The sequence below is a fragment of the Suncus etruscus genome, chromosome 5, assembly GCF_024139225.1.
Source record: "Suncus etruscus isolate mSunEtr1 chromosome 5, mSunEtr1.pri.cur, whole genome shotgun sequence".
Taxonomy (NCBI): Eukaryota; Metazoa; Chordata; class Mammalia; order Eulipotyphla; family Soricidae; genus Suncus; species Suncus etruscus.
The window spans coordinates 135260857-135269285 of NC_064852.1; the positions used below are offsets into that span (position 1 = coordinate 135260857).

Genomic DNA, 8429 nt, shown 5'->3' on the forward strand with positions numbered 1-8429 from the left:
TCTCAAACCTAGGATGAGAGCCTCCAGAATATGCCCATTTTTGGCATATTTGATTTTCCCCCAGTTTATTACTTTACTCTTCTTCAAACAAAACCACATAAATTGAATTATCTAGTCCCCCCTCCCAACCAGAGTGGGAAATAAGGTAGGTACAAAGACAAAGCAAGTGTAAGACCACTAAGTAGTAAGCTAGGCACAGAGGGGACCACTTATTCTGGCAGCCCCGGGAGTGAGGGAGGAGGATATGGGAGGTAGGATGGGAATGGAGGTGGAGGGAGGATAATTCGGTGATTGAATTCCCCTGATTTTATGTTAATATGTACCTAAAATATTATTGTCAATGATATATAAGCCACTATGATTAAAATAAAAATAATATTTACAAAAAAGAAGTATCACACTAATTTTTGAATTATAAAAAATATTTACAAAAAAAGAAGTATCACACTAATTTTTGAATTATAAAAAATGTTATTATGATAATAACTATCCAGCAACAATACTCTCAAGGGCCAAGACACCTAGCCCATGGTAGGAAATTTACCACAAATAGTGGAAAAGTACAGTTAGGGCAAAGAAGGGACCACTTTGACAATGATAGTTAGAAATGATCGCTCTAAACAAGAACTGGATGTTGAAAGGGTAATTTACATGATACCCCTCTATGACAATATTACCAATCACAGTGTCTAAAAGGGGAAAGAAGGAAAAAGACAGAAAGACAGAAAGAGATAAGAGAGAAAAAAGAAAAATATCTACCCCAGAGGTGGGCAGGGAGGAGAATGGAAAGGAAACTGGGGACAATGATGGTGTGAAATGCACTGGTGAAAGATATTGTACATTGTAGGACTGAAATTCAATTATGAAGGACTTTGTAGCTGTGAGGGAAAAAATGTATTATGAACAATCTTATACGCACTGTGTTTAAATAGTTATTTTTGATATGAAACTTACTACAAAGAGTAGTGAATTCAATTAGAGAAATAACTACACTGACAATTATTATGACAATGTAGTGAGTGAGAGAAATAGAATGCCTGCCTTGAATACAGGCAAGGGATGGGGAGGAGGGCGTTAGGGGGCATTGTTGGTGAGAATGCTTCACTGGTGAAGGGTGTGTTCTTTTGTATAAATATAACCCAATGACAAACATGTTTGTAACCATGGTGCTTAAAGATATATAAAATATTTTTAAATAACATAAATGCTCATATTTTTAAGAAGGCAGTGTAATTTGTGTCCAAAGGAGGAATTCAGTGGTTTAAAATGCCTCCCATAGGGAAGGGAGGACAAAACCCCTATCTTGTCAAAGCCACACCTATTACCTCCATTACACAGAATTACCATTGTCCAGATGGCCCTGCCTTCTCACTGACCCTCTACAATTCCCTTCAAGGACATTGATCTGACCAGTCTTCAGGTACACTAGTTTGGGGGTTGATATCACCAGGGCTTTTAGGAGTGAGTATGGGCACCCTCCCCCTTGTTTCACCTTTCTTCCAGAAGCTCTGGTAGATTGGTACACACCCCTAAAAGTTGTAGCATCAGTAACAGTGCTTTAAATTTCTGGATTACTTCATTTGTTTGATGCTGGCATCCCGAAACATTCCAGTATAACAGAATGGACAGCTAAGAAGAGCTTACTAAACCTTCTGCCATTGTATTAATGACTTCATTGGAGATACAATAATTTCCAAAATTGTTCTTGCTACTGAACTTTTTCTTTTTTCTTTCTTTTTTTCAACTTTCCTTTTTCTCTTCTATTTTTTTATTGTTTTGTTTAATAACTTTGCTTCCACTTATGTGGAAACAAATGTATTCTGATAAATGATGTCAACTATGATGCTTTATCTTTAAATAATCTTTTTTCATTGAAAAACATGCTGCCATTGTAAGACTAAGGCTGTGAATTCAATTCCCAGACTTATATCATGTGTGGAGTATGATCCTGCCAACTTTAACTTTACTACTTGTGACCCTCAGTGCTGTAAGAAATTTCTGACCACGCCATGGGCAGAGTTGTAGGAGTATCGCAGTGAATGAATGTAAGTCCTGGTGAGAACCCAACAAATACATGCAAGCCCCAAGGCCAGAAGTACTTGGCAAGAATGTGTCTGAGCACTGCAGTTCCCCTCAGTGAGCCCTACAATGTGCCTGAGGACCACAACCAAAAAGTGTAAACTCTACTGTGTATATTCAAATACAACAAATAGAAATGCAAACTTTAGCAAAAAAAATCTTAGCTAAATATGCATGTTCCACAATCTGATGTGTGACACTGTGTAAGTACAAATAAAGTTGGCAAGCACCACACTAAGCCATCACAGTAGCATCAACAGTGAAGGACAGAAAATGGTTAGGGAGAAGAAAAATATAATCTTCAAAGAAATGTAAATTAATACTGCCACTGAACATATCAGGAATAGTGTGAAGCATGAGAAGTTTTAATTCTACAGTTAAATTTGTTGATTATTAGTGGAGATAGGTGTTTATAGGGTTTTATTTTATTATAACGTTTCATATAATGTTTTACATGAGTCAAATATTGTATACAAATGTTTACTTAGAATTAGAGCAATAGATTTTACTTGGATTGACTGTGCTTATCTAATTCCCTTGGCAAAGAGTAAATCATTAAAAGTAAAGGCAAATTAGCAGAAAGACAAAAAAAAAAAGAAATATCAACCATTTAATTGTGCAGCAATTGCAAATTTCACATTTTTTAAGCAAACTTATTTTTTTACCTTCTAAATTAAATTTTCTCAAGGAGCTATTATTGAAATTCACAGGAGTAACAGACATAGGCAATATTTGTTTTTCAGAAATGGCAGGCATCCCTTGAGTCACTAAAAATATTTATAAGCCCTTTGAAGTATTCTAGGATTTTCTTCTGTTGTGAAACATCCTGGAACAATAAACAGATGGCTACATCAGGGTTACTAACTCCTAAAAGAGAAGCTCATTCTATTGAGACATAATGTGGCAGTTATTCACTCCTAAAAAATCTACTACATACTTTATGAAGAGATTAAGAAATCTTCTGATGTATGATAATTCTTGTGTGCCAGATACTTACCTGAAATGGTTGCCTTGAAATCGAAGTCCCATATTAAATCAAATTCTAAACTATATGTAAACATTATTCTCAATATATTTAATTCCAAGATATATTTTATTTTCAGCAGTTTCTTTTTTAAATTTACTACAAATGGTTTAAAATTAGTTTTAAAATCAAACCAGAGCAGTGGCACAAGTGGTAGGGCATTTGCCTTGTATGCAGCTAACCTAGGAAGGACTGCAGTTCAATCCCCCAATATTCCATATGGTCCCCCAAGTCAGAAGCAATTTGAGCACATAGCCAGGAGTAGCCCCTGAGCGTCACCAGGTGTGGCCCATAAAGCAAAAAAAAAAAGTTTTAAAATAATAGAATTATAAGTTAAATGAAAGTTCATATAAAATAATTCCCTTATCTTATATATGGTATTCTAATAAACCCAGCATCCATGTCACTGTCATAGAGCTGTGGCATGTTTTAAAAGCTCAGTGATACTCTTTCCCTTCAATTTTTACTTTTATTTCTTGTAAACCATAGTAACTACTACAATGAGTGAATGGTATTTATTTTAGGATAAAAGTTACTATATTATTCTGACTGTTCCTGGTCAAACTATCTTCATGAACTCACTCGTTTCCCCTGTTAAATGGAATCTCAGGCATCCCCATCACTTTTCTAATCACTATTTCTTAATAAATAAATGAATACTTGGCACTTTTGAAAATGTAATACAGTATAAGCATTATATAAGTCTATGTAGAAGTATAGAAATAAAAACTCAAACTTGTTTGCTTAGTTTTGAGATGTGATATCCACTGATACTGAGAGGTTACGCTTTGCTCTAAGTTAAAGAATTATTTACTCCTGGTGGTGGTCAAGGACCATATGGGAATTGAAATAAAGTTTGGCACATGCTAAACTATCTAGTCCTCAAAAGTCAATTTAGGATTTCCCTTCCCAAGTCACATGTGACCTTGATTTGGAAGATGGCATGAGGAAGAAAGAGATGCTACAGCTTGCTCAGTTTCCTCTCTCATATCCTCCTCTGGGATTAAAGCATAGAAAGAAAGAAGAAAGTGGCCAGAAAAGTATTAGGTGTCTACTCTTAGGATCTGGGATTAGTACACATGTATGGTAAATCATTCAGACCTAATCATTTTTCTCATGGAGGGAAATAAGAAGACATTTTCAGCAAGTTTAGACTTCCAGAGTCACATACAGTGCCTTGCCACCAGCTACCATAATGTAATCATCCTTTCTATTTCCAGTGCTCACCTTCTCTACCTTAGGTCGAATTGATCAATGTTCTTCTCAGGCAAAATAGCTGTTAAGAAATCTCTATCACTCACTGAGTCTTGATATTTGTGTATAAAAACATCCTCCTTTCCCCATTAGTAGAAGTAAAGCTCACTTCCAGTCCTCATTCCTCTACTGCAAGAAAATGAAAGAATTAATTCAGCTTCGCATCCCTACCTGTTAGACTAGTGTAAAATCATGGTTTTGGTTTTGTTTTTCAGGGTTTTTTTAGGCAGGAGGATTCCTTTAAATGATAAGAAACCAAACTTTTTACTGTGTTTTATGTACAGAGGAAGCATTCTTTTTACAATTACCTTCCTTAGGGGCATGATTAGTAAAGAATGGTCTACTACACTTCAACTTTCTTTAATAAATGCTCTCTTGCAGTGTCTTCAACCTCACTATCTTATGTGGATGATATATAAATGGTGGATTATCGTTAAGAAAATATTTTTTATGGAACCAGAGCTATAGCACAGTAGTACTGCACTTCTGTGCATGGGCCAACTTGAGTTCAATCCTCAGCATGCCATATGGTCCCAGGAGCACCACCAAAAGTAGTTCCTGAATATAGAGTTAGGAGTAACAATGAGCATTGCCAGGTTATGAGTGAGAAAAAAGGAGAAAGGAAGGAAGGAAGGAAGGAAGGAAGGAAGGAAGGAAGGAAGGAAGGAAGGAAGGAAGGAAGGAAGGAAGGAAGGAAGGAAGGAAGGAAGGAAGGAAGGAAGGAAGGAAGGAAGGAAGGAAAAAAGGAAGGAAGGAAGGAAGGAAGGGAGGGAGGGAGGGAGGGAGGGAGGGAGGGAGGGAGGGAGGAGGAAGAGGGAGGGAGGGAGGGAGGGAGGAAGAGGAGGGAGGGAGGGAGGGAGGAAGAGGAGGGAGAAAAGGAGGAATGAAAGAAAGAAAAGAGAGAGAAAGAGAGAAAAGAAAAGAAAGAAAGAAGAAAGAAAGAAAGAAAGAAAGAAGAAAAGAAAGAAGAAAGAAAGAAAGAAAAGAAAGAAAGAAAGAAAGAAAGAAAGAGAAAGAAAGAAAGAAAGAAAGAAAGAAAGAAGAAAGAAAGAAAGAAAGAAAGAAAGAAAGAAAAAGAAAGAAAGAAAGAAATAAAAAGAAAAGAAGGAAAGAAAGAAAGAAAGAAAGAAAGAAAGAAAGAAAGAAAGAAAGAAAGAAAGAAAAAAGAAAGAAAAGAAAGAAAAAAAAAAGAGAAAGAAAGAAAGAGAAGAAAGAAAGAAAAGAAGAAGAAATAAAAGAAGAAAAGAAAGAAATAAGAAAGAAAGAAAGAAGAAAGAAAGAAAGAAAGAAAGAAAGAAGAAAGAAAGAAAGAAAGAAAGGAAGGAAGGAAGGAAGGAAGGAAGGAAGGAGGAGGAAGGAAGGAAGGAAGAAGGAAGGAAGGAAGGAAGGAAGGAAGGAAGGAAGGAAGGAAGGAAGGAAGGAAGGAAGGAAGAAGAGAAAGAAAGAAGAAAAGGAGGGAGGGGAGGAGGGAGGGGAGGAGGGAGGGGAGGAGGGAGGGATGGAGTAGGGAGAGCAGGAAGGAAGAGACTGGAATCATAGCATAGCAGGGAGGGCGTTTGCCTTGTATGCAAGGAACCCAGTTCATTCCTAGGCTTTCCACATGATCCGCAAAGTTATCCAGGAGTAATTCTGAGTGCAGAGTCAGAAATAACCCTGAGGACTGCCAGGTGGATTCCCAAAACAGAACAAAATGAAACAAAACAAATAGAAAGAAAAAAATATGCTTTGAACCACACCAGGACTACCTATGTTGTCAACTATATTACTTCTGAATGTGAGAGTTCCAGTAATAGTGTCAAATTTTCGAACTCTCCTGAAACTCTGAAGCAAAAGGAAGACACACTTCCAATTTGTTCCTCCCTAAATGCACCAGACACAGGCTCATTTGTAGAAATGTTTGATTTACTTATTGACTTCCCAGCAGCTCCATACCATTTCTCTACTATTTTCTCAAAGAATTATTACATATCAGGTAGAAACCTGATTTTCTCTTTCTCTTCCTTTATCTTGCTCTCTGCTTTATCTTCTAGTGTTTGTAAAAATCCTTTTGGGTGAGTACAAGTGAAAATAAGCTGCTAATTATTGAATTTGCTCTTCACAAGTTAGGACAGTTTGAGACATAGTGAAAGTCTCAAGCTAATGAAGTGTCTCTTCATACATAAGAGGAATTGTATTTTAGAAAGGTAAAATGATTTGTTCAAGCTCACACAACTAATTGGGGGGAAAAAAGGTGTCAGTGTAACTTCGCTGGAACCAAAAAAGTCTAATTAATAGGATAATCGCTATTGTACTTTGAGAAGGATTTAGCATTTCCAAAAAAGTTGAAAAGTTTTAAGTGCACAGACCAAATTCTGATCTTGAAATCATGTTTTAATGGTAACTGGAGGTTATTTGAATTAGATGCTTACAATGATTCATCCTAACACTTCAAAGAGAAATTGAGATGGTTTGGACTTGCTTGTCACCTTTGTAGAGAGGTAAAGAGAAAAAAATTAGCAATTCTACTTCCTAATAACATAAAATTTCCTAAAATTTAAATTCATATGTCCCTTGTTGGAAGTATATCTTTACTATGCCTTGATTATTCTGTCAGAGAAGAAATTTTCTATAAAAGTTTATTTTCCGTACTTACCTGGCAGGGGAGATACCATGATCACGAAGGTGCTTTTCCCAGGATAAGGCTTATCCATTGCACTCCGGGTGTGCTGATCCCTGTGATTTCCCCAAATGTGGGAAACTCGACTGCATAATTTGTGGTAGTGGGGGACTGCGTTCGCACTCTCCCCTGATTAAAAAAGAAGTTTTTCCCATAAAGAGAAAAGAAGTATCACACACCATGTACTAATGTCTTTGTTAGAGTGGGAGATTGAAAAATAAATACAAAATAAAAAAATACTGTGATTTCCAAAAAACTGAAATTTTATTATAAAAATAATTTATTTTTAAATAATAATAAAAGTGCCAAAATTAAACAATATAGGGCCCGGAGAGATAGCACAGCGGTGTTTGCCTTGCAAACGGCTGATCCAGGACCAAAGGTGGTTGGTTCGAATCCCGGTGTCCCATATGGTCCCCCGTGCCTGCCAGGAGCTATTTCTGAGCAGACAGCCAGGAGTAACCCCTGAGCAATGCCGGGTGTGACCCAAAAAACAAAAAACAAAAAAAACAAAAAAAAATTAAACAATATAGGTGCACAATACAAATATGTCTTCTGCACTTATATTCATTGCAGTGCTATTTACAATAGCCAGAATCTGGAAACATCCCACATGCCTGACAACAGATGTATGGCTAAAGAAACTGTGGAACATAAACAAAATGGAATAATAATAAACAAAATAATAATAATAAAATAATAATAATAATAATAAACAAAATGCAGCCATAATGAGAGATGAAGTCATAAAATTTTCCTATATAAGGATGGGCATGGAAACTATTATGCTGAGTGAAATACATCAGAGAGAGATAGTCTCACTCATGTATGAGATTTAAGAAAAACAAAAGACATTATTGTAATAACACCCAGAGACAATAGAGATGAGGGCTGGAAGTACTAGCCCATGATATTAAGCTCACCACAAAGTGGACTGAGTGCAGTTAGAGAAATAACTACACTAACAACTTTATTGACAATGGTAATAAGTGAGAGAAGTAGAATGCCTATCTTGAATACAGGCAAGGGATGGAGAAGAAGGGAGACATGAGGCAATGGTGGTGGGAATGTTGTACTGGTGAAGGGGTGTGTTCTTTTTATGACTGAAATCCAACTACAAACATTTGTAATCATGGTGCTTAAATAAAAATATTATTTAAAAAAAGTTTTATTTTGTGCTTGAATCTTATTGTGGTAATAGTAATGTCTCCTCTGTCATTAATACAATATTTTAAAAATTCTGTGCTAATATATTTTGGAGTTTACATAAAATATGTAAAACCTACACATGTAAAATTCAGTAAGAGTAAATATAATTTAAAAAATAATCTTCAGGGGCCGGGAAGGTGGCGCTAGAGCTAAGGTGTCTGCCTTACAAGCGCTAGCCAAGGAACGGACCGCGGTTCGATCCCCCGG

At 36.3% G+C, this 8429-nt stretch overlaps 1 non-coding gene across 1 annotated transcript; it reads left to right on the top strand.

The window, feature by feature from the left end:
* The first annotated feature begins 6981 nt into the window (after positions 1–6981).
* Positions 6982–7145, top strand: LOC126009782 (U1 spliceosomal RNA). The gene has a single exon (XR_007495986.1). It is a non-coding gene; the product is annotated as a U1 spliceosomal RNA (small nuclear RNA).
* The last annotated feature ends 1284 nt before the right edge of the window (positions 7146–8429 follow it).